Here is a 26,045-nt window from a genome sequence, read left to right on the forward strand (position 1 = left end):
CTATCCAGGCACAAAGCAGGGGCTTAAAATGGCCGCCACCGGTTATTCTCCCCAGAGACAGCAGTAAAAGGAACCAGCAGTGGCCCCTTGCCAGCAGCCAGGGGGGGGGGAAGCTGACAAGAGCCTCAAAATGGGATTTGCAGGGCTCGAGCTGAGATTTCTCACACGTTCCCACCTGAACCCCTTATAGCTGGTAATATGCTAAATCTCAATGACCGAGATGCTCCCAGCAGGCTCTAATAGTTCACAAAGCCCTGCTGCCACCCTGCCAATGTCCACCTCCCTGGGAATGGTCAGAGTCAATGGCTCTTTGCCTCCAAGCAGGGGATTGCCCTTTCTGCCCACAGACACAGTTAAAAGAAACAGCAGTGGCCCCCTATCAGCCCCAAATACTTACAGCAGCTCTCCCGAGGCTCAGGCTGATGCCTTTTACACAACCTGCCCAAACCCCTCTCTAGTTGGAGATAGCAAGCACTGAGCCAGTGACAATCTGCCTATGTCATGCCTGCCCCTGACCCAGCACCTGCTAGCTCAGAGCAGGCGCCTTTAACAGCCCTGGACATAAGTCCTGAGGAGGCAAGCCGGCAGCAGGAGCCACCTGGAACTGATCAGGCCACGCCGGGCCCCAGCTCATCCCCTCCTGAATCTCCACCACCTGTTAGCCGGCTCCGTGAAAGGAGACGGCAGGAGATTAGAAACAGAAGGAGTGAAGCACGCATGCGGGGGAGAAGAGATCTAAGCCCGGCATACTAATGGGTTAACAAGCCAGCACAGTATATCTGCAATCCTGGCCCTTTGGCAAACTGTGCTGGCAACGAACGATCCTCCTGGGACGTGACCACGCTCTGCACCCTCTTGACTCCTGTGAGAACCTGCATATTTCTGACCCGGCTTGAACCTTGGACCTCGGAACTCTGGACTGTGACTTTGCTCTGTGGACTTGCTTTGGTAATTTGACTTCATTCGGCTTTGCTCTCTCTGGCTACCCGACCCCCAGCATTCCTGTGTTTACGCTCTCTGTCTCATCCCTTGGCTCGGACTGATTTATGGTTTTGACTAATTGGACTGTTTAAGATAACGCCTGTGCTGCTCCCTGAAAACCTCAGCCGGCTGCAAGAGTTCTGGCTGACTGCCGGGACGCCAGCAGCCGTCTCCTACCCGAGGCTCGAGTCGTGACAGCCTACCCAGCAGATGCTCTACCACTGAGCCTCCAGCACTCTCAGGCAATCTAATCCTTTCAGCAGTTGGGGGGGGGGAGAAGTAGCAATCTACTCCTTTCAGCAGTTGGGGCGGGGGGAGAAGTAGCCCAGAGCCTCAAAATGGGATATTCAGGGTCTCAGGCTAAGGATTTTCACGCCTATCTGCTTGTACCCCTTAAATTCAACGATATAACAGCTAACAGAGGGCTCGGCCTTCCCCAGCCAAGCCGGCATCGCCGGCGTTCAGGCTGGGGGCCGCCTTTGCCCCCTCGGAAGGAGGGAGGGACAGAGCGATCAGCCCGGCATATCCGGTTCTGTTTCTGGGCGCGGCGTCAGGGCTATATAAGCCCTGGCCCCGCCCAGAACTCTTCAGTTCCTTTGGGCTATCTGTCCGCCCACCTGTCCCTTGACAGTACAGGTTGCAACCAGTCGCCTTGTTAGGGGCCAGGTAGGAATTTTTTCTTCTTCACACAATTGGCTCATGTGGAGTTGTTTTTCGCCTACCTTGTACTGCCTTGTAGTGTTAGGTGTTAGCAGTAGGAGTTTTAATTCGGTCGCAGGCTGGAGGATGTTTTGGCCATAGTGTTTTCAGGGGAGCACCTATGGCCTAGCACCAGTGGTGCGGGTGGTCTGTAGGAACCGCAGATGGGCTACACGGCTCAGTACGGGGAATGCAGATCATCGAGAGCCTCACCTGGGCGGATCTTTCCATGGGGGATTGATGCTAGCCCAGGTGGAGAATGGCTGGGGCCTGGCTGCTCAGCTACAACCCGAATAGGGCGGGCTTGTGCTGGGGGCAGGGTGGCTCGCACTTTGGACAAGGCAGGGTCCAGGTGTGACCCCAGGGGCTTGTCCTGTTCAGGTCCACCCTTGCCAGTTATAGGTTGATTAATTATTTAATAAAGCGGCCCGGTTTTTATACCCAACACTTCGTCTCTGTCTCTTCATTCCGACTGGGGGGGCAAATGGTCCCCGCAGGGTCTAAACACTCACAATGCCCTGCAGCCTCTCTGCTGCCGTGCACCACCCTGGGAAGGGGCAAAGCTGCCTGTCCAAGCTGCCTCTCAATTCTCTAAGCCTGTGCACCCCTTAGAGCTCCTAGAGCTCACAACTAACAACCCCCCAGCCAAAACCCCAAACACTCAGCCGTCTCTGCAAAGGAAGCCAGGTCCCATGACGCGTCCAAAACAGCTGCTGAAGCCGCTGTTGCCCGAAACAACCGCCGACAACAGAGCCTTCAAAAGAAGCCCTACAGAGCCGGCCAGCAACAACCCGATCGACGTCGAAGTGCCTGGAAGGGAGCGCAGAGCCAGCCGTTAACACGGCTATGCTCCGCCCCCCAAATTGCGCGCCCAAACGGGCGAACTCCTCCTCCTCCTCCCAGGGAGGCAAACGGAGCGACAGCAGCCTAGCAGCTATGCTGCAGGCTGCAAGCTCTAGATTGTTATAGCTTTTAATCATCCATCATGCATGGCATGCAAGTACACAAACAGCGCTTAGAAGATAATTAAATAAAAATGGAGAATCACCAATTCAGTTTTCCCAGGGCTTAGATAAACTACCAATGGCAGGGCGAAAGGAAAACACATGACTTTGCCAGTTTTGTGCCTCTGGTATTACGTTGTAACGCAAAAAAAAATATGATTGCATTGTAACGCAAACACGCAGGCGTGTAAAAAAAAAAGGCAAATGCATGGATGAGTAAGGAGGGAGTGAGGAGGGGGAAATTGCTCAGATTGTGGTGAAAACTCCGGGAGCAACAGTAATGCAGAATCAAAACACACAGATCAGATTGGGAATTGAATCTGGGATAAATCCTCTAGTGCGGAATCGGGAAATCACACCCACATAGAACAGCCCTGGAGCAAGAGGGAGGCAAATGCCAAATGCGGAATCAGCCACAGTTGGCTGCACAGAGGTTATTTCAGTGGCTGCCTTTCTCAGTTTTAGTTTGAAAACAGCTGCTGCCTGCCGTTTGTGCCTGCTCCACCCCCTCTGGTGCCACTGCCAATCACCAGCTAGTCTGCACAGGATGTCAGCAGGATGCTGGGGAAGAGCACTGCTTGCTGGGAAAATGAGTCTCAGAGTCACACTGCAGAGGATGGTGGAGAGGTGAATGAGGAACATGCTGGCCATGAAAAATGGGGGAAGGAGGGAAGCTGGCCTGGGGCCCCCAAAGTGCCTAGTTTGCCTAATGGTTAATCTGGCTCTGCTGACATGCATGATCAACTTTCCCCATATCTGATTTGTAAAAAACAAAAACAATTGAATTGTGATTTGTGGCCCCAAAGAAGGCAGTGGCCAAAGGATCAGTCCCCAATGAAGCTGCAAACCATTCCCTCCTAGGTCTGATGTGGCTGGCCATCTACACTCAGACTTACAACACCCAGTTAAGGAATAAGGTGGGCTTTCTTGCTTGAGCTAGTCCTTATCCACCTATCCCAGCCATGGTGGAACACCCTGAATTGAGGGTTCCTGTATATAGTAAAAATCTGTTGAAAAATTATTTCTGCGTATGTGTTAAAGAGGTTTATTTTTTTCCACTTTATTGTAGCACTTTTTGTGAAGACAGACATTCTACCCCTGCATTTATGACGTTGTATCATAAAACTGGATAATTGTCCCAAACAAGACATGTAATGTTTTGAAAAGCGTAATTGCAAATCATGTGGTAATGCAGATGAAAAGCAGGCTAGGCGGGCAAGCTTTGGCTTGGTTCTGGAATAATCAAAGGCAGGAAGTAGACATAATCAGAGCAGATGCTCTGACCTGGATGACACAGGCTCGCCTGATCTTGTCTGATCTTAGAAGCTAAGATCGGTAGGTTCCAGTTAGTATTTGGATGGGAGACCACCAAGGAAGTCCAGAGTTGCTACGCAGAAGCAAGCAATGGCAAGCCACATTTGTGTGCCTCTTACCTTGAAAACTATGGTGTCATGCAAATTGGCTGCAACTTGATGACACTTTCCATATAGGAGTAAATGAGTGTCATTGTTACTTCTATATATGAAAGAGTAAAGTGTGAACTTAACAACTGTTGCAGTGAACATGCACTCCTCCTTGGCATAAACCTCGTAATGCTATGTGTACTCAGCAGTACAGACACAAATAATATGCATTTTACAGGAATAATCATGTCTAAAGAGGAAACTATGCAAATCAATAAATCAGGAACCCTTTTCAAAGAAAACATCAATTAAAATCATTATATAAGCCTTTTGCCTGAAAATACACTTCAGAAGGCATTTAGCTGAGGTGTGATTTGAATCTTACGCCTGTTCATAGATTTTCTTGGGAATTGTATTAGCATCCCTCTTACTGTTTAAGCAAAAGCACATTTAAGAGTTGATTGCTGTAGTAGCAAATGTAAAGCTAATGAACAGGCTTGAAAATGTGTAATCATTCTTTCTAATAGGGAAAACAAATCAGTAATGCTAATTCTTCTTCATCTGGAGAAATCCATGATTGCAGGGAGGCAGAAATATTGTCACTTTTATACAAGACTGAAAGAGATGAAAGCTTTTCACTGCTGATTGTCAAAACAGTTTTTTAGAATTCTCAGGCCTGAAAATTAGTTTACTGTCATCTCAGCAGTCTTCTGCTATAAGACCCATTATTTTAATTTCTTTCTATCATTCCTGTTGAGAAATCAAGCTATGCGACCTCTTGTTTTACATAAACCAAACATGATTATTGATATAGTATGTCTTGTAATGTGACAGGAGTGACTGATGAACTTCTTCCCTTCCTCCAGCAGGCAGAGGCAAATTGTTTGCTATCTATGGTTTTAATAGTTCCTGAATCATCTATTCAATATTATATGCACATATGAATCTGCTTTATGCCAAGTCAGAACATTGGCCAGTCATCAATCTCAGAATTGTGTACTGGTTTAAGTGGATTTTCCCCCAGCCTTGTTACCTAAGATCTTTTTTGCTAGTCACAAACAGAAGTTGAACTTCAGACTTGCTGTATGCAAAGAAAGTTCTTCAAAACAAAATCAACAAGTAAGGAGTAGCTAGGTTAAAAAGGGATCAATATACTATTAATAATGTGTGCCCCCACCTGCAGATACCTAAATCCACAAATCAGGGTCACACAGACATTAAACAGATTTTTCAGCAAATGTTTTTGAGGGAGACTCCCCAGGTTTGCAGAAAAATCTGAAGTTCAAAAACAACAACAACACAGTGGGGTTAAGTCCCCTGAAAAATAGTCCTCTCTGTGCAAGTACAGAGAATGCAATTACTGGTATATCTAGTAGCAGCTGTCATAGGGGACCACTACTGGCCTGGTGGCAGATGCTGGGACTGGCTCCTTGCCTTGCAGTGGCAGTGGTGGATGTTGAGAGTGGCTCCTTGCCCACACACTGCAGCAGAGCATCCCAGGAGCTGCTTCAGGGCCAGCTGCCATGGTGGAGAACTCTAGGAGCCACTCTGAGCCCAGCCACCATGGCAGAGATTTCCAGAGCTGCCCTGAGACTAGCTGCCGTGGTGGAGCATTCTGAGAGGTGCCCTGGGCCTGGACACCACAGTGTGCTCCCAGGCACACTTGCTGTCAGGCCAAAAGTGGATTCTGGGCTTAGAACTGGTATGAATGTGTGAGATAGGATTCCCCCGAGTCTCCCCTTCATAGAGCCTTAAGGGGAATTGACAGAGATTTCCCCCCCTTAAATATCACAGGTCTCCACTTGTTCAAAACTAATTTGCAAGCCTTCATTTCAAAGAAGTTATATAGATAAAGTTGGGAAATCTAGCTATTCCAGCAGAAGATCCCATGTACCTGAAAGTTTTAAGAAATTTCAGGGCAGTCCTGAGCAGGCCCTTCTAGGTCCATTGGAATCAACATCAGTGAGCTTAGAAAGGTTAAATTCTGTTTTACAGTTTACTGTTAATTTCAAAGTTAAAATGAAGATATCATAGTAACATAGGGTGGCCATAATTTCTGCAGGCCAGCCAGGGACACCTTGAGGGGGGAAGGAATGTGTGTGCGCGCGCACGGAGCGCGTGTACCGCCGGAAACAGGAAGTGACGTCACTTCCGGTGACGTCACTTCTGGTGATGTCATACCACCGCCGGAAACAGGAAGTGACATCACTTCCTGTGACATCATTTCCCCTGCACCACCTGCCGGAAGCAGGAAGTCACATCACTTCCTGTGACATCATTTCCCCCAAATGACATCATTTTCCCCAAATGCCACTGTTGGAAACAGGAAGTGACTTCACAGCACTTCCTGTGACGTCCCCAAAAATCCCCCAAATATCACCGCCGGAAACACCAAGATTATTTATAGAGAGGGAAAGGGGGAAATAAAGTTAAATAAAACTCTTTTTTTTACTTTTTTCAAAGTGAGAAGACTAGAGAGAACGGGTTCCACGCTGAGAAGCCAGTCAGATTCCAGTGAGATTCCAGTGAGACTGTGCTGCATAATGCAGCCTATTTATTTTGTCCTGTTTGCTCTGTTGGCTCTCTCTGCGCCACCTTCATCACTTTCGGGGTGTGGATCCCCCAGTGGGGTGGTCTCCTGACTCCCTCCGCCGGCTGTTTCTGATAGCCCTGCGCCCCCTCTTTCATTTGATATGTGTCCCGTGCGGGTGCCACCCTCCCGCCGGGAGATGCCACAAAATGAGCCCCCTTGAAGCTTATGGCGGCAGGGCTCGGGGGAAGCGAGCTAGACTGCTGTTCTTTTGAGGGGTTATAGAGTGTTTTGAGCCCGTCCCTGTGGCATCGGTCCCATCGTTGTGGGGCCCAGGGGGCTGGCACAGCGGCACGCCGAAGCAGCCTGTCACTAATAACACAGGTCGAGATGCAGGACAGGAACCCGGAAGTGACCGACAGGCTGCTTCAGCATGCCGCTGCGCCGGCCCCCTGGGCCCCACAATGATGGGACCGATGCCACAGGGACGGGCTCGAAACACTCTATAACCCCTCAAAAGAACAGCAGTCTAGCTCGCTTCCCCCGAGCCCTGCCGCCATAAGCCTCAAGGGGGCTCATTTTGCAGCATCTCCCGGCGGGAGGGTGGCACCCGCACGGGACACATATCAAATGAAAGAGGGGGCGCAGGGCTATCAGAAATAGCCGGCGGGGGGAGTCGGGAGACCACCCCACTGGGGAATCCACACCCCGAAAGTGATGAAGGTGGCGCAGATAGAGCCAACAGAGCCAACAGGACAAAATAAATAGGCTGCATTATGCAGCACAGTTGAGAAAGTGCCTTATCCCATATACTGATGAAGTAAATACAGGATCTGAGAACAAAATTGCACCAGAAGACACAAACACAAAGCTCCCTTACACTGAATCAGTGCTTGGGTCCACCAAAGTCAGTATTGTCTACTCCAGTCACAAGAGCAACACAGAATAAAAGTCACAAACGAGCCGCAAGACATGAATATCGGATATTTGAGAGCCACGGAAGGAAGGAAGGAAGGAAGGAGGGAGGGAGGGAAGGAAGGAAGGAAGGAAGGAGGAGGGAGGGAGGGAAGGGAGGAAGGAGGGAGGGAAGGGAGGAAGGAAGAAAGGAAGGAAGGAAGAAGGAAGGAGGGAGGAAGGAGGGAGGGAGGGAGGGAAGGAAGGGAGGAGGGAGGGAGGGAAGGAAGGAAGGAAGAAAGGAAGGAAGGAGGGAGGGAGGGAAGGAAGGGAGGAGGGAGGGAAGGAAGGAGGGAGGGAGGGAAGGAAGGAGGGAAGGAGGAAGGAAGGAAGAAAGGAAGGAGGGAGGAAGGAGGGAGGGAGGGAAGGAAGAAAGGAAGGAAGTTAGGAGGGAGGGAGGGAAGGAAGGAGGGAGGGAGGAAGAAAGGAAGGAAGGAGGGATGAAGTAAGGAGGGAGGGAAGGAAGGGAGGAGGGAGGGAAGGAGGGAAGGAAGGAGGGAGGGAGGAGGGAAAGAAGGAAGGAAGGAAGGCTGCCCCCTCCCGCCAGCCGCCCCCCCGCTTTCGGCCCCCTTCCTCCCTGCTTACCTTCTTCCAGGGCGGGTGGCGGCCTCTCCTCCGGGCAGCTGGTGCTGCTGGCGGGGCTGGCGGCGGCTGCGGAGGCCGGGGAGGCGGCGGAGAGGCCAGCGCTGGTCTCTGGAGGGCCTCCAGGGACCAGCGCCGGCCTCTCCGCGGCCTCCGCTGGTCTCTGGAGGCCCTCCAGGGACCAGCGCCGGCCTCTCCGTGGCCTCCGCTGGTCTCTGGAGGCCCTCCAGGGACCAGTGCCGGCCTCTTCGTGGCCTCCGCTGGTCTCTGGAGGCCCTCCAGGGACCAGCGCCGGCCTCTCCACAGCCTCCGCTGGTCTCTGGAGGCCCTCCAGGGACCAGCGCCGGCCTCTCCGCGGCCTCCGCTGGTCTCTGGAGGCCCTCCAGGGACCAGCGCCTGCCTCTCCGCGGCCTCCGTTGGTCTCTGGTGGCCCTCCAGGGACCAGCGCCGGCCTCTCCGCGGCCTCCGCTGGTCTCTGGAGGGCCTCCAGGGACCAGCGGCGGCCTCTCCGGCCTCCGCCACCACCGCCGGGCCCCGCGCGCGGGTGGGGAAGGCAGCGAGTGAGGGAGCCAGCATCCCTGCGCGTGCGCACACCGCCGTGCGCACGCGCAGGGACGCTGGCTCCCTCACTCGCCGCCTTCCCCGCCCGCGCGCGGGGCCGCCGGCTCCCCGCTGGCTATACCGGGACTTCTAATGGTCCCGGTATAGCCAGCCCGTGAGCCGGGAATTGGGGGCCAGAACCGGGACTTTCCCGGGAGACCAGGACGGTCTGGCCACCCTATAAGTAACACCATAATGCCAGTATTTCTCTATGGATCCATAAAGCATAGAGCTAAAAGATGGAAAAAAATTGTGTCAAAATTAGGGGAGGGGGGAGTAATGAAATAGGAGAATATTTCACTGTTGCCATAGATAAACTCATTAAGTTGAATCAAACTTTTACAAGGGCTGTGTGTGTGTGTGTGTTGGTTAAACATTGCACTAGACTGTATCAGCTGAAAAGTAACACATCATGTTTGAGACCATTCTATATTTGCCACGTATGTATTTTTTTTTTATTTCTTGTTGGCCAGTCTATGAAGGGAGGATGGAGGGAGGGAGAGTCCATTCAAGTCTAAGGATTTCCAAGGCTTGTTTCCACAGTCATAATTCATGGTTTGTTTAATGTTTGGAATGTTGCCCTAAAGAACATAAAAGTTGCTGCTCTGGCTCTAAGATCCATCAAATTCTGTTTCCAGTGGTGGTCAATAAGATGCTTCATGAGCAGGGTCATGAAGGTGATGGCCAGCAGCAAATGCTGACAAATAAAACAAGAAAGTTCAAGAAAATAATTATTTTGAGAAATCTTAATGCTACAGGTTACAAATTTTCTTTTGCTGACTTGGTTTACTTTTCTGACTTAGTCTGTATAAACAATTTTCAACCTCATTAAAGACTGCTCCTTAAGAACTTATGTAATGGTCAGAAAACATCAAAAGGTACACATTTGCTGCAACTTGATAGATTAATTGAATCTATTTTCTAATCCAACCATTTCCCTTATTTGCTAAAGACACAATACTGTTCCTAATGAGATCTGAATATAAAAGCAATATTAATTTTTCTGAACATACATAGTACCAATCATTTTTTCTATACATATATACTACCAGTAGGGTTGCCAAGTCCAATTCAAGAAATATCTGGGGACTTTGGGGATGGAGCCAGGAGACTTTGGGGGAGGAGCCAGGAACAAGGGTGTGACTAGCATAATTAAACTCCAAGGGAGTTCTGGCCATCACATTTAAAGGGACGGCACACCTTTTCAATTCCTTCCTTCCATAGGAAATAATGAAGGATAGGGGCACCTTCTTTTGGGGCTCATAGAATTGGACCCCCTGGTCCAATCTTTTTGAAACATGGGGGGTATTTTGGGGAGAGGCACTAGATGCTATACTGAAAGTTTGGTGCATCTACCCCCCTAAACAGCCCCCCCCCAAAGCCGCAGATCAATTCTCCATGATTTTCTATGGGAATAAATCTCCATAGGGAATAATAGAGTTCCCAGCAGACATTTCCCTCCCCCCCCCACCCCGCTTTCTGACGATCCTGAAGCGGGGGGAGGGCCTCCAAACCGGGGGATCCCCTGCCCCCACCTGGGGATTGGCAACCCTAACTACCAGTCATCTCCCCCCCCCCCTCTCTCTCTCTCTCTCTCTCTCTCTCTCTCTCTCTCTATATATATATATATATATATATATATATATATAAAACCAGTCATGGATCTTTTACATCACCTCCTACCTGAGTCTTAGAGGATATGCCAAAAATTGAAACTTGAATTTTCTGCATCCCAAGCAGATATTCTACAACTGAGCTATGGCCCCTCCCCATGAACTATTACAGTTTTGTAACATGGAATTCCATTACAGCACAAAATATGTCACCCAGTTTTGTTTCTATTTTGATCTCTAATAAATATATGTTGCAAGATTGTCTCAGTATACTTATCAGTTTTTTAAATTTGTTTTTGCTGTTAGGTCACAGCTGATTTACACAGACCCCATAGGATTTTCAAGGCAAGAGATGCTCAGAAATGGTTTCCATTTGCCTGCCTTTACCTAGCGAATCTAGTATTCCTGGTAGGGTTGCTTCTAGTATTCTTGATAGGGTTTTCACATGTATGAAGCATGTGCAGCACAGTGATATCACCTGCAAGTGATGTTATCACACCAGTGACATTGTGCACGGCCACTCTAGGCGTTTTCAGGAAAGCTCTGTGGTTTTCCCAGATGCTCTAGCAATTTGGGAGGGGAAAACTCTCTGATACCTCTCGTACCATAGAGTTTTCCCTCCCAAATTGCTAGAGCGTCGAATTGCTAGATGATGTTATCTTAGAGAACTGCTTCCAGAGTAGAAACTACTGACATAGACCCATGGCTAGCTTTATATGTGTTCATGTGACAGCATTACACATAACAAGCATTGATAGTGACAAGCCTTTTGAAAATGTATGGGCTTCTGAGGCTTGGGTCACATATAGCTCTAATATTTTGTTTATCTATGTGACCTCAGGGTTGAGAAGAGTCCAGCTGGATCAGACCAATGGTCCATCTAAGCCAGCATCCCATCTCACACAGTGGCCAACCAGTTTCTCTGGATTGCCAACAGGGCCTTTCCCTTATGTTGCCTTTCCCAATGAGGCCTTTCCCTTATGTTGCCTCCTGACTCTGGGTGCCTCTGAATCTGGAGGTTCCTGTAGTCACCATGACTAGTAGCCACTGATAAACTTATTCTCCATGAATTTCATTTCCTTTAAAAGCTGTTTATTCATGTGGCCATCACAAAATTCTCTGGCAGTGAATTCCACATTTTAATCACTGTCTATGTAAAGAAGTATTTGTCTTTAGTCTGCCCTGAACCTACTGCCCACCGATTTCATTGGATGCCCTTGAGTTCTAGTATTTGGGAGTAGGGTTCCCAAGTATTCTTTCTCACACGACATATTCTTTCTCACATGACATCATTGCACTGGGTATGTCACACCAGCGACATTTTAGGATTCAGGTAAAAAACTCTGTGGTACTATAGAGGTTCTACCTGAATGCTAGAGCATCCCCCATGTGACATGCCTAGCCCAATGACATCACTTCCAGGTGACATCATTGCACTGGGCATGTCACATGATGACAGACCTCTTTGGGGCAGGTATCCCTTGGTGGCTTGCTCTAGGCCTCCAAACTGGGGGAAAACCCACCAACCCCCCAGCAGGAGCTTGGCAGCACTGTTTGGCAAAGGGAGAATACTTTCTCGTTGTCAAGTCTCCACTGAGTCCATCCCATTCATAATTTTATAAACCTCTATCATGTTCATGTCCCTCCCTTAGTTCTGCGTCCTTCCACACCATGTGTGGAAACTTTAATGTGTAGGCTACATGTGCAAGTTCCTACTCTTAGATCCTGTTTATGAAGTCCTTCTGCTACAATTAACGGGAGGATAAATCCTATATATAAAGCTATCCCACATAATTATGCATATAAATACTCCTCAATCATTCTTTGAACTGTGGAGGAGAGTGCATGAACACTTCCATGGCCATCAGTGCCTATAACTTACGGTATATAAATTGTTCTGGACTCTGAAATACCTTGACATTTTCATGAACCTAGAGATTTTATTGCACCTTATCATTTTGGTCAGCTAAGTGTTGTGTATATTGTCAGAACAAGACATAGTTCATCAGCATGAAATAGTCTTCTGTTTAGAAAATATACCTTGTGCCAATGGAATGCACTATCCTTACCTGAGCAGAATGGTGAGATACAATCCATTGTTCAGCAAAGACTAAAATACTCCCATTGCTATGAAATGCAAATGCTTGGAATATCTCTCATTATTTTGGACAAGGCTGAGTCTAACAATAATTTGAGCTCTTATTGTTAACTGAAGGTACAATAGCTAGTCTCTTCTTTTAGAATAGTCCTGATGCTGTGATAGACCACTCAAAAATAAGTGATTTGAGAACTGCAGTATGAAAAAGATAGCTCATTCTGTACATAAAAATTAAAGGAGTTGTTACATAAGGGGAGAATTTCTAAGCAAGTAACAGACTTCATAAGAAGCTTCAGAATGATTTTGGGACAGTTTTTTAAGCATTAATATAATGCTCTTGATTTACTTTACAGTTTGATCTTCAAATTGCATTAAAAAGTTGTCAACTCATGTACTAAGTCTTTTCAGGTGCCTTGCCTTGCACAATCAATTGATTTTTATAATAGATATACGAAATACTTAATTATTTCCATTGTTTCAAAATTCATATTGTTGGAGCTGTGTATGAAAATAATAAATTCAAATGTTTTGTCTTTCTTTTTAAACAGTATCATGAGTAACCACAGTCTTTGCCATCCCATCTCTGCTATTTTTCATGAAAAGTAGCTTGTCTCAATACCTTGTTATCCAAAACAATAATAATATAGTGTATTTGTTGCAATTATCCCTAGTCTTATGGATAAGAGCACTAAGTAGAACCTATTTCTTTCTGGTGCAGTTTTCATGTTTCTTGTATCCTGCAGATTATATTTCAGACATAATTTCAGACTATAAATGAAGCTACCACTGAAGTCGGCTTGTATGTAAGAGTTCATATGTGCCTTGCATACTTGCATAATCTCCAGGAATTTCCCACCAACCTGGAACTGGCAGCTGTAGTCAGGATTGGCCTCAATGAATTCTGCCTCAGAGGCCTTTAGTGATACCTTTCAGACCAACACTCTGATACCATTGTTAGTCTTAAGCACAGAACTTCAATCTCTGTCTGTGTTTTGCTTTCCCTCTGTATCTTTCTCTCTGTGTATCTGGTTAGTTGCCCTTTTTTTTTCCCTTTCCAGAGGAGAATAGGGAGGAGTCCTACCCAAGTCTTTCTCTGGCTATTTCCCTCCTCCTCTCTTCCTCAGCCAATTGAGGGAAGGGTTTCCTTCTCTCTTCTGTGAATCACTGCAACAGGCAGCTCAACCAATGGGAGAGTAGGAAGAGGCAGTAACTGCCAGAACTAGAAAGGCAAATACAACTTTGGGCTGTATTAATGTGAAGTGATGGTATTGCTTTACTTTGCTTTGGTAAGATCTCACCTGGAGTACTGTGTTCAGTTTGGGGCACAACATTTAAAGAATGATATAGACAAGCTGGAATGGGACCAGAGGAGGGTGACGATGGTGAGGGGTCTGGAGACCACATCCTATGAAGAAAGGTTTAAGGAGTTGGGCATGTTTAGCCTGGAGAGGAGCAACTGAGAGGTGATACGATCACAATCTTCAAGTACTTGAAGGACTGTCATATTGAGGATGGTGTGGAATTGTTTTCTATGGCCTCAGGTGGTAGGACCAGAACCAATGGGTTGAAATTAAATCAAAAAAGTTTCCAGCTCAACATTAGGAAGAACTTCCTGACAGAGCAGTTCCTCAGTAGAACAGGCTTCCTCAGGAGGTGGTGGATTCTCCTTCCTTGGAGGTTTTTAAACAGGTTAGATGGCCATCTGACAGCAATGCTGATCCTGTAAACTTAGGGGGAGGTATTTGTGAATTTTCTGCATTGTGCAGAGGGTTATACTAGATGACCCTGGAGGTCCCCTCCAACTCTATGATTCTATGAACTAAGGTTGGTTGCCTTTTACTGACAGAATCAGCTTTGCTGACTACTTGGGTGGGAAAGAGGAATGGACTCAACCAATGGCGTGTTAGTACCCTTGATGGATAGTTTGATGGGCCAAAGATTGATGCACCACAATCCCAACAAGTGAGGGATCTTGGATTTCCCAAGATAAAAGGGGTTTTATTATAAAGTGGATATATGTGTGTGTATATGATTCTAGCAGGAGCTCCTTTGCATATTAGGCCACACACCCTTGATGTAGCCAATACTCCAAGAGCTTACAAAAAAGAGCCTTTTAAGCTCTTGAAGGATTGACTACATCAGGGGTGTGTGGCCTAATATGCAAAAGAGCTCTTGCTAGAATTCCACCCCTATATATATCTCTCTCCACAAAATAACCTCTTAGTACATATTTACCATATGCTTCTTCAGGACAGCCTGCATCATAATTTGAGAAATGTGGTAATGCATTGTTAAGAGCTACAGTCTGAGAATATAAGCACTGCAGGTATACAGCTTAATAGGGCTTAATTAAGTACCAGATGAATATAAATAGGAAGCACAGATTGTGTGTGTTGGCTCTGTATGCAGGTAAGGAGAAGGAAAATGCTGATTCTTGAATCCTGAAATAAAGACAACTTGCAACATGTTTTATATGAATCTGCTTGTATTAAATAAAAGAGCTGGCCTGCGCAGTAATGAAACAAAAATTTGTCTATGAGATATTTCTGCACCTAGTGAAATATTGTTAGAGATTTATAACCATTTTTAAAATATTTTTTCTTGACTAGATACATACAGGTGGCACTTCCAAGGAGTGTTGTCTGCATGTTTAATCATAATTCAGAGATAAACAATATGAGCTTTTAAGTTTAAACATATTCATGTCCATATAAAAGGAAAGATGAGGAAGAAAATGGCCTGATTTGAAAAAAAATACAGTTTGACTTTAGAAAATGCCACATCTCTGTCACTCCATGTTTTAAGTCAAACCAAAGCCTAAGATACATGCAATGATTCGTTTCACTGAGACAACTTGTGGAGGTGGGTGGGACAAAAATCATATAAATAAAACAAATTTTATGAAATACAAGTCTATTTATTTATTTTTATGTTCTTTTATGCCTTTTAACTCCCTGTTTGTGTGTGTGTGTGTGTGTGTGTGTGAGAGAGAGAGAGAGAGAGAGTTTTTCTAAAATAAATACTTTTTCTGCCTAAGTTGTAAAGGTGGATGAACAAAGACAGTGACTGCATGGTTCAGTGAAGAGAGTTATTTATGATGCATATAGATATACATAATCAGACTCCTTTCCCTGCAGACCTGCTGCTGGATTCGCACAAGCTGCCCCAAGCCAGTGAGTTTCCCCTCCCCTTTTGAAGTTCCCTCCGCAGCAGACAGAAACCAGTTTTCAGAGAATCCTGCCTGCTGCGGAGGGAACTTGAAGAGAGGCGGAGCAACTTGCTGGTCTGGGGCAGCTTGTGCGAAATCCAGCAGCAGCTCCGCGGAGAAGAGGAGAGCGGCATAAGTTTAGTGGGAAATTGGTCAGGGTTTTGAATTCACTTTGTAACCTCACTTTCCATCTCTAGATCAGCTATTTCATTTCATCTTCCCTAAAGGATCAAATTCAGGAGAAACTACTTATGCTAGCTTTCTATAGACACCAGCTATATGTAACACTCATCATATGGACCTTGTGACATCACAAAGTCTACCCAAAGTGCGGTTGAACACCTGAACGTGTTTCCTATTTTTGCTCTTGCCACAGGGTGAGGATGGATCATTTATTATTCTTCTATTTTGTTTTCTTGATGTTTTTCACATCTATAGTCACCTAGCAGATGGACAAGCTAAAAATAAATAGTATGCCATAACATTCTATTCATACAGCCAAAAGCTAAACCCAAAATAGGTCTTGTGTTACAGAGATATTCATATTCTCTAAATCTGGTGCAGGTAGATGTTTGTGTGTGTGTGTGTGTGTGTGTGTGTGTGTGCACAGAGTTGTATTTTGATTCTTAACATGTGTTTCATTGTAAGATTGAGTAATTTTAATGAGCACTTTTTTAAAAAAATGATATCTAAAGGAATTTTTTTTAAAGTAATGCATTATGGTATTTATCCAAATTATTGTCAGCCTAATATGTATTCTTTTGTGATTAGGCTAAATTGAGTGGTGATGAGTTAATGATAAATTTTCTAATCTGACATTATTGCTATGCAACAGAATTAGCTCAATAGTCTAGGACAAGTCATTTATCCAGAATTGCAGTAAAGAATGTTTTAAAGTATATCAGGCAATGCCTATGAACCTCAGCTGTTCTGCCATTCTAATTTAAGTGGAGGGAGGATAGTCATTGTTTTGGATTTAGCAGTAATAAAACTAAGTCAAGAACTAAAACAGACATACATATGCCCATCCATTTATGAAGGAAGTAAATGCTTAAGAAAAACTTTGAAACTGAAGCTTAATGGTAATTTAGGGATTTTAGGGAGAATTTTGGAGGCTAAAGTTTATCTGAAATATATTTCTCACACTACAGGAATGCTACTGGAATCAGTATTAGCATGATTAACTCATATTCAGTGTTTGGATTTTGTGTGATGCTATACACTTCAATGTATATATTTCAAATAACTGCATATTGTCAGATTAGAAAATTTAGTGTAATCAGAGGTTCCCAAATTTATTTGGCCTAATGCCCCCTTTTCAGAAAAAAATTACTCAGTGCCCCTCTGGAAATCTACCTTCAAGAAGTGTACTAAAAGATAGAGTGGATATATTTGCACACAGGGTAAACAAAGACGTTGTAAAGAAGACACTTGGAAGCTTGAAATTCTAAACTTATTTTATAAAATCAACTATAGTAACATTTGCATACACAGAGAATTTTTGAAATTTCTTTATAATAATAATAATAATAACAACTTTTTATTTCTATCCCGCCCTCCCCGCCGGGGCAGGCTCAGGGCGGCTCACAACATAAAATACATTATACATCAATTTACTTATAAAATCACAGTTAAAACAATTTACAAATTATTAAAATTAACAATAACAATATCAACATGGTGCTAAGCGTTAGATCTTCAGCAGAATTCAGTAATTAAAAGCATTTTCAATGGCACTTCCCGGTTTATCATTGGTTGAAGGCTATTTTGAAGAGGTGGGTCTTACAGGCCCTATGGAATTGATCTAAGCATCGTAGGGCCCGCGCCTCCTCCGGGAGTTGATTCCACAGCAGTGGAGCAGCAATAGAGAAGGCCCGGTCTCGGGTGGCCTTCAATCTGGCCTCCCTTGGCCCAGGGATATTCAGCTGGTTTTTTCCAGCTGACCTCAGCGCTCTCTGGGGCTCATATGGGGAGAGACGGTCCCTCAGGTAGGCAGGTCCTCGGCCATATAAGGCTTTAAAGGTGATAACCAGCACCTTGTAACGAACTCGGTATACCACTGGCAGCCAGTGCAGTCCGCGTAGCCCCGGCTGTATGTGCTCCCACCTTGGGAGCCCCAACAGTAGCCTAGCCGCCGCGTTCTGCACCAGCTGCAGCCGCCGAGTTTGGCACAAGGGCAGCCCCATGTAGAGGGCGTTGCAGTAATCTAATCTCGAGGTGACTGTAGTATGGATCACCGTTGCTAGGTCACAGCGTTCCAGGAAGGGGGCCAACTGCTTCGCCCGTCGAAGATGAAATGACGCAGACTTGGCAGCGGCCGCTATCTGTGCCTCCATTGATAGTGAAGGCTCCAGAAGAACCCCCAAGCTCTTGACCTTATGGGCTGCAGTTCCACCCTCCTTGCAAGTGAGCTCAGGGCAAGTAACAGCAGTTGAAATATAGTATACAATTCATCATTTCCATCATATAGAACAATGCAACAAAACCAATGAAGATAAAATATGCATGTAGCAGTAAACAATAAAGCTCAATAATAAAGCTCAAATACTTTGGCCACCAAATGAGAAGGGAGCACTCACTGGAGAAGATCCTGATGCTGGCAAAGACAGAAGGCAAAAGAAGAAGGGGACGGCAAAAGATGAGATGGCTGGACAGTGTTACTGATGTAACAAACATGAATTTGAGCAGACTTCGGAGGATGGTGGAAGACAGGAGGGCCTGATGTGACTTTGTCCATGGGGTTGCAAAGAGTCGGACTCCACTGTGCAACTGAACAACAACAAAGCAGTAAACAGGAAAAGCAACAGGCATTCTGAATTCAATTCACCAATTAGTTCTGGCTTGCAAAACGTTGTGGTCAGTTAAGTCCTACTTCTCAATCTTGTTCATGCACTTCAAATAGATTCAGTTCCAACAAACTGGAAGCCCTGCAGTCTCCAACTTGAAAAGATATACACAGAGAAAATTAAGATAACAAAGGATAATATTGAAATAAAAATAGGGTATAATGGAGAATTGATCCATGGGTATCTGGGGCTCTGGGAGGGTTGTTTTTTGAGGTAGATGCACCAAATGTTCAGCATAGCATCCAGTGCCACTACTCAAAACACCAAATTTCAAAACAGTTGGACCATGGGACCCATTTCCATGAGGCCCCAATGAAGGAGCCCCTATCCTTCATTGTTTCAAATGGAAGGAAGGCATTTAAACAATGTGCAGTCCTTTTAAATGTGATTGCTAGCACTCCCTTCAGAGTTCAATTGTGCTTGTCACAACCTTGCTCCTGGCTCCTCCCCAAAGTCTTCTGGCTCTACCCCCAAAATCTCCAGATATTTCTTGAGTCAGACTTGGAAACCCTACCCCCACATGAATAGTTGGGGAAAGGCCACCTTTGCAGTTTCTTTAATTTTGAAATCATTACTTACCATCAACAGTGCAGAGATTAGAGGAGTATTTGAAGCAGCAGCTGTTTATCTCTGTTTATCTCATTCAGCTCCATGGGAAGTAAGGTCAGAGTGTGGAAACCATGAAGTAATGAATGAAGCAAGCAGCCAGCAGTGGGCTCCTGGCTTCAGGCAATTCAGGAAAACTTAACTGCTTCCAGAATGACATGAAAGAATAAGGAAGTTTCTTTGAAGAGGCTTTACTACTGTGGAGATAGATTGAGAGAGAGGCTTATTTGATGTAATGCCAGTTGGTCATTGCTTGGTTTTTTATGACTGTGTCATAGCTACAGGATTGGGTTGGGAGGGCAGACTAGATTGCCCCATCCGCAAGTTGCAGAAGCCTCCTGTCAAGAAATTGAGTGTTTCATCAACCATGTGTGTGTTTGTCTGCATCATTATCTGGAAAATGACAATACCCAAGTTCTAAGTGTTTGTGTGGGTTGCTATCAGCTTAAGCAAGCCTAGAGACCATATTCTTAATGGTAAACACTTGTAAAATAGTAAACACCTGTGAACTGTCAGTTCCAACTGACAGGAGGCCATCTAGTTTGACAAATATTTGACAGGAGAAGATCTAGATGGGCCCAGCTAAATTGGTTGTTTTGTACCAATGACTTGTTGCACAACTCTAGCACTTTGACAGCCAGTTAGGGATATAAGTGGATTAGTAAAATATCCAATCCAAATACCTTTATTGGCATAGAAAAGTACAGCATAGCAAATTTACATGGGGTTTCAGCTATAAAAACCAGTCAAACATCAAGAAGGGGGAGCTAGTCTTTTGCTCCCTGATTGTTATGGCAGCCAAAAGGTACTTTGCAACCAGGCTTGTGATATGGGAACATTGGTCAGATAGTAGAAAAAAAAACTAACTTCGCTTCAGGTAATCCATAAAAATTAGACAGAATAGGTTTGATTATGCAGTCCCGCACTTCCCCATAAAAATCACAATAAAGTAAGACATGGGCAACCGTTTCAAGGTGCCTTCAATTACATGGGCAGCCTCTATCCAGATAAAGGATGTTGGCAAACCTCCCAGACAATACCGCTCAGGGTAGAACATTGAGTCTTGCTAACATAAAAGAGCAGCGTAACTGGGGTGAAGTAATCTGGGAAAGGTAGGCAGCAAGCAGCCCATGATCTGGGAAGATACCAAATGGTAAAGGGGAACAAGTTTTATGTCCAGAAGAACAAAGGGACTGATTTTCAATATCTAAGATCCTCTGTTTCAGGATTCTGAATGCCTGCGTTTCACTTAGTATGCAGAGGTTGTCCAAGGGTACACCTATGGAATGTATTTTGTTCTGGATCTGACTATGCCAAGTGGAAACACAGGAATCCGCTAGCATCATATGGGTATAACTAGCAGGGTCTGCCCTAAAGTGTAGGCATAGCCAAAACTTTATAGTTAGTAGCCATGCCCTGGTCTCAATCAAATGGATCCCAGTCTCTACGCACATTGCAGCATAGCTGACATATTTGGGGATCCCTAAAATACAGCGTAAAAATGCCGTCTGAATTTGCTCAAGTTGGAAATTGAGGGTGCAAACCCAAATGGGGATCCCATATAACAACTGAGAAACTGTTTTAGCATTAAAAACATGAATGGAAGCTGGGATAAATTGGTTGCCATTCTTGTAAAAAAAGGCTAACCACCGCAGATGAACTACACCTTGCTGAGATGACTGCTTGCTTGCTCTGTACTGTCCAGTTATGATTATATTGGAAAAAGACTCCCAAGTATTTGAAAGATTTCACCTGCTCAGTATTATTTCCCTTGAGGCACCAGCTTTGTGGTTTCCAGGACTTTGAAAATATTAAAATTTTGGATTTTACATAGTTTATAGACAGGAAATTTGTCTCGCAGTATGAAGTAAAAGTGAGTAACAGGCGCTTGAGGCCCTTTTGCGAACGTGACAGTACAACTGCATCGTTGGTGTAGAGCAATAAAGGAATAACGGATGGCCCAAGTTTAGGGGAGTGACCATCAATAGCATTTAGAGAGGGGGCCAGATCATTCAGGAATAAATTAAACAAATAGGGGGCTAGAATACAGCTTTGTTTGACTCCCCGATTGGAAATGATCTTTGAAGTTAATGCACCTAGATCGTTTTATTGCACTTGACAGCTATTAAGGGAATACATTTTATGAATAAGAAAAAGTAGACATTTATCCAGACTCCTGATGTCCAATTTGTTCCAGAGAAGATCCCTGGGAATAGAGTCAAATGCCCCTTTTAAATCAAGGAAGGCCGCAAACAGACTTCTTCCTCCTCTACCACTGTATTTCTCTATCAGATGGTAAAGATTTATACAGTGGTCCATTGTAGACTTGCCAGGACAAATATCAAAAAAGAGCCCCGTGGTGCAGAGTGGTAAAGCTGCAGTACTGCAGTCCTAAGCTCTGCTCACGACCTGAGTTCGATCCTGGCTGATGCAGGGTTCAGGTAGCCAGCTCCAAGTTGACTCAGCCTTCCATCCTTCTGAGGTCGGTAAAATAAGTACCCAGCTTGCTGGGGGGAAAGTGTAGATGGCAATGGCATACCACCCGGTAAAAAAGTCTGCCGTGAAAATGTTGTGAAAGCAACGTCATCCCAGAGTCGGAATCGACTGGTGCTTGCACAGGGGACTACTTTTTTTTACCTTTAAAATATCAAAACTCAAGAAGAGAAGCAGAAGAGCAGTGCTGGCACTAGGAGTTCTGCCCCCCTAGGTATGCCCCCCGTGCACTCCTAAGGGGGGATATTCTTTGCTCACCAGAAATGACATCATAGTGCCAGCCAGCAGGCAAGCCAAGAGACCCAGGTGGCACACACAAGTGCTGCCACACCACCACTTTTCTTCACAGGGCAAATGTCGTCTGTGCTTGTCAGAGGCTTCAAAGGAGGCTTCCGAAGAGTGCCCCATTTTACTGCTGTCTGCTGCTCTCGGGTTGAAAGTGGCTGGGTGGGTGGCACCTTCCCATTGCACTTATCAGTTCTGACTAGTGCATTGGGAAGGTGCTGCCACCCAGCCACTTTCAACCTGAAAGCAGCAGGCGGTGGTAAAATGGGGTTCTCTTTGGAGGCTTCCTTGGAAGCCTCTAACAAGCACAGGCAACATTTGCCCTGCAAAGAAAAGCAGCTCTCACCTTGCCTGCTGGCTGGCGAGATTGTGCCATATGGAAAGGGGGAGTAAGGGAGCACCCTGCAGCACCCTCTGGCAGGATGGTGACCCAGGCGGTCGCCTACCCTGCCTACTCCCACATGCTGCCCCTGCAGAAGACACTCTTGTGTCTGGGGCATTGCATTTGGCTAAAATCAACAGAAGCAGCCACCTGGTAACCAGAGGACTATAAGAAGCTTGATGCTCTGCAGAAAACCTTGTGAGGAGAAAGCTGCAGGTTGGAACTCTTCAGAGAAGTTTGTGCAATTGCCTCAGTGCTTCCACTGTCCTGACTTGAACTGTATTGCTGAGAAAGAAACTGCAAGCAACCTTGAAAAACTGCTAGCTGTAACAAGTATTGGTTAGGATAGCTAGTAAGGTTTTTTGTTTCTGTGTTTCTTGTTTGTCTGTACTCCTCTATTTTTTATTCTGTCTTGTAAATAAACTGCATCCTTCTTATATTTTAAGTGGAAGGAGTTCTGATCCTCATTACTAGTCTAATTGGGTGAATTTGCACTAAGTAGCAGACAAAAAAGAAGCCTCTATTTTTGTTAATGGGATTTTCCCCTCTAAATTAGAAATTCTGGATACCTCCCAGATATTTTGACACCTACCATCCTCTCCTCCCCTCCCCTCTTCTCTTCTCTTCTCTTCTCTTCTCTTCTCTTCTCTTCTCTTCTCTTCTCTTCTCTTCTCTTCTCTTCTCTTCTCTTCTCTTCTCTTCTCTTCTCTTCTCTTCTCTTCTCTTCTCTTCTCTTCTCTTCTCTTCTTCTCTTCTCTTCTCTTCTCTTCTCCCTTTATGCTTCCACTGCCCCCTTATTTTTATTCACCCCCCCCATTATACCCAAGGCTACTACTGCCCCCTGGATCATTCTAGCGCCCCCAGGGGGCAATATCACCCACTTTGAGAAACACTAAATAATCCCCAACATAGTATCCATAGACACCATAGCACCCAGTTACACTTTTTCTGGCACCCACCCACCAAGTGGTTTTAGAAAATGGGCGAGATTAGTTGGGGTTTTTGCCCAGCAGGATTTTTTTATTAGCCGCAGCAGATCTGATTGGTTGCACAGATTTTTTTTTAAAGAAAAACAGGTGTCATCACAACAGGATAAAAGATCTTCAATGCGTGACTGAAGGTAAGCTGTGTGTATGCAAGAAAATATTTTTAAAGCAATAAGTTCATTTAAAAGGCATCTTGCTAAACAGAGCTCCTGCCTGAAATGTTGAAGAGTTACTGTTAGAGTCATGTATAACCTTACTCCCTGACATTTTGTGGTTGGTTCTGCATTTGATATCCACAGGTTAAAAAAGGTCAGGGATTACTGTTATACTGTTGTTGTTTTAAATAATGTTTTAAACAGGGAATGCTGATGCCCTTTCCTTGAATATGTGATTTGAGTATATTTATTTAGTATATATAGCAATGTTTTCTTTCAGTATCAGCTTAATGCTAGCCTGGCTATGAATACAGACATACAGGGTTTGGATGCTAGAAGACATGTATAAGAAGATACCACATGGTTGTCACCTAACCACTGACCAGAATGAGTCACCATTATATTTTATTTTGTCACATAATCATGTACCAGTTTGATCCCACTCTTTCAGAGCACTGCTTTTTTTCTTCAGACCAGTGACTTATTCAACATTACTCATTCATAGGCTTGCCAATCCCCAGGTCCTAGTGGGGGATCTCCCAGTTTTGCAGGCTCTCTGCCCTGCCCCCACAACCACCATGTGCCTTTCCACCTCAGAAATTTTAAGATGCTTGGGAACAATTTGCTTTTAGAAAGGTGTGTGTACCTTTAAATCTCAAGCCAGGCTGAATGGGGGTGGGGTAAGCCTGCAGAATAATGTAGCTATTGTGAAGAAAGGGAAGTAGCCCTGTTCCTCCATTTGTTGTACAGTTCCTCCAGGAGTCAATTGCACAGAAAAATAGTATATAGTAAAATAGAACCTCTGGTTTCCCTGTGTTGGCTGAATATACAGTATTCAGCAACTCCCATGGTGAGTAAATTGCCCCAGTGAGACCACAGAGTATGTGCTTCCAAACTATGTTTATTTTGGCTGCTTTGTGTCAGTGTGTGTGTGTGTGTCAGAGAGAGAGAGAGACTGAGTAAGTGGAAATGCAGCAAGCTACTGGGGAATGAGGAAATGAAGACTGTGTTCAGGGAAACTGTGCTGCTGTATTTTTATTTATTTTAGAGAATAGGAAAGTCTCCTGGCTCCACCCCCGAAGTCTCCTGGCCCTACCCTCAAAGTCCCCAGGTATTTTCTGAGTTAGGCTTGGCAACTCTACTCATTCACCTTCGTGATTAGTGAGAATTTGAATGGGAATATGAAGATTTGTTTAATCTAGGGTTGCCAAATCCAATTCAAGAAATATCTGGGGACTTTGGGGGCAGAGCCAGGAGACTTTGGGGGTGGAGCCAGGAGACACTGGGGGTGGAGCCAGGAAGAAGGGTGTAACAAGCATAACTGAACTCCAAGGGAGTTCCGGCCATCACATTTAAAGGGACAGCACACCTTTTTAAATGCCTTTTTTCCATAGGAAATAATGAAGGATAGGGGCACCATCTTTTGGGGCTCACAGAATTGGACCCCCTGGTCCAATCGTTTGAAACTTGGGGGGTATTTTGGGGAGAGGCACTAGATGCTAGACTAAAAATTTGGTGCCTCTACCTCAAAACATAGCGCCTCCAGAGCCCCCAATACCCATGGATCAATTCCTCATTATTCCCTAGGGGAATCGTTCTCCATAGGGAATAATAGAGTGCCCAGTAGACATTTCCCTCCCCCCACACTGTGTTGGTCTGCAGTAGAAGAGCTAGACTGGAGTCCATGTAGCTTCTAAGAGACCAACGAGATTTTTAGCATATAAGCTTTCAAGAGCCAAAGTTCCCTTATCTGATGAAAGGAGTTTGACATTCAAAAGCTTATGCCCTGAAAAATCTGGTTGGCCTCTAAGGTGCTACTGGACTCAAATTTAGCTTATTATACTAGTTATATATCTCTACTGAAACTGCAAATCCTCAATCAATAGAATTCTTTCTAGAAAAAAGCTAACGTACAGAGGAAATTCTCTGGAGGGCTGCTGGCAGCCATAAGCATGCTGAGCCAAGCTCTAGTAGCTCTGCCAGCACTGCAGGGTTCCTTCAGCTATGATATGGCAAGTGATAGGTGCCAGTTTACCTGTTCCATCCTCCGTCAACTTTAGCCAGTGGGCAAGCTGACACTCATCATTAGAGTTGTCAACAGGCCTGGAGAAAAATTTCCTGTTCTTTTAATGTGTGAAAATGGGCAGCTGGAACTTTTCATGGCATGGAAGTAAGTAAATAACATCACCTGCTAAATAACATCCCATTAAGTCTCTATTAAAAAGATAGGTAGCCTGACTTGCTATTGAGCCAAGTGACTACTGCAGTGCTAGCTTGTAGCCCCCCAGAGGCCACCCAGATTGGCCTTTTTCTGGACCATTTTACCTTCTCACTCTGCACCTGAGACAGCTAAAAATAGCGAGAGTGTGACTGTCATTTTTTACTGAATCAATTACTTGTAGGAATACAATGGTTTACTGAAAAGGTGGAGATAGATTGTTATGGCTTTTAGTGAGTTGATAGAAAGATGCAAATGAATCCTTGCATTGACCTGTTTTAAAATTAATCCTTACATAGACCTTTTAGAGTTTACAACATAAAATCAACTGATGCACTTAATAAATGTTTAATTTTTGAACAGCGATGGTACTAAAAAGCATTTAGTCTCTCCTTTTACATT

This window comes from Heteronotia binoei, chromosome 4 (genome assembly GCF_032191835.1).
Source record: "Heteronotia binoei isolate CCM8104 ecotype False Entrance Well chromosome 4, APGP_CSIRO_Hbin_v1, whole genome shotgun sequence".
Lineage (NCBI taxonomy): Eukaryota > Metazoa > Chordata > Lepidosauria > Squamata > Gekkonidae > Heteronotia > Heteronotia binoei.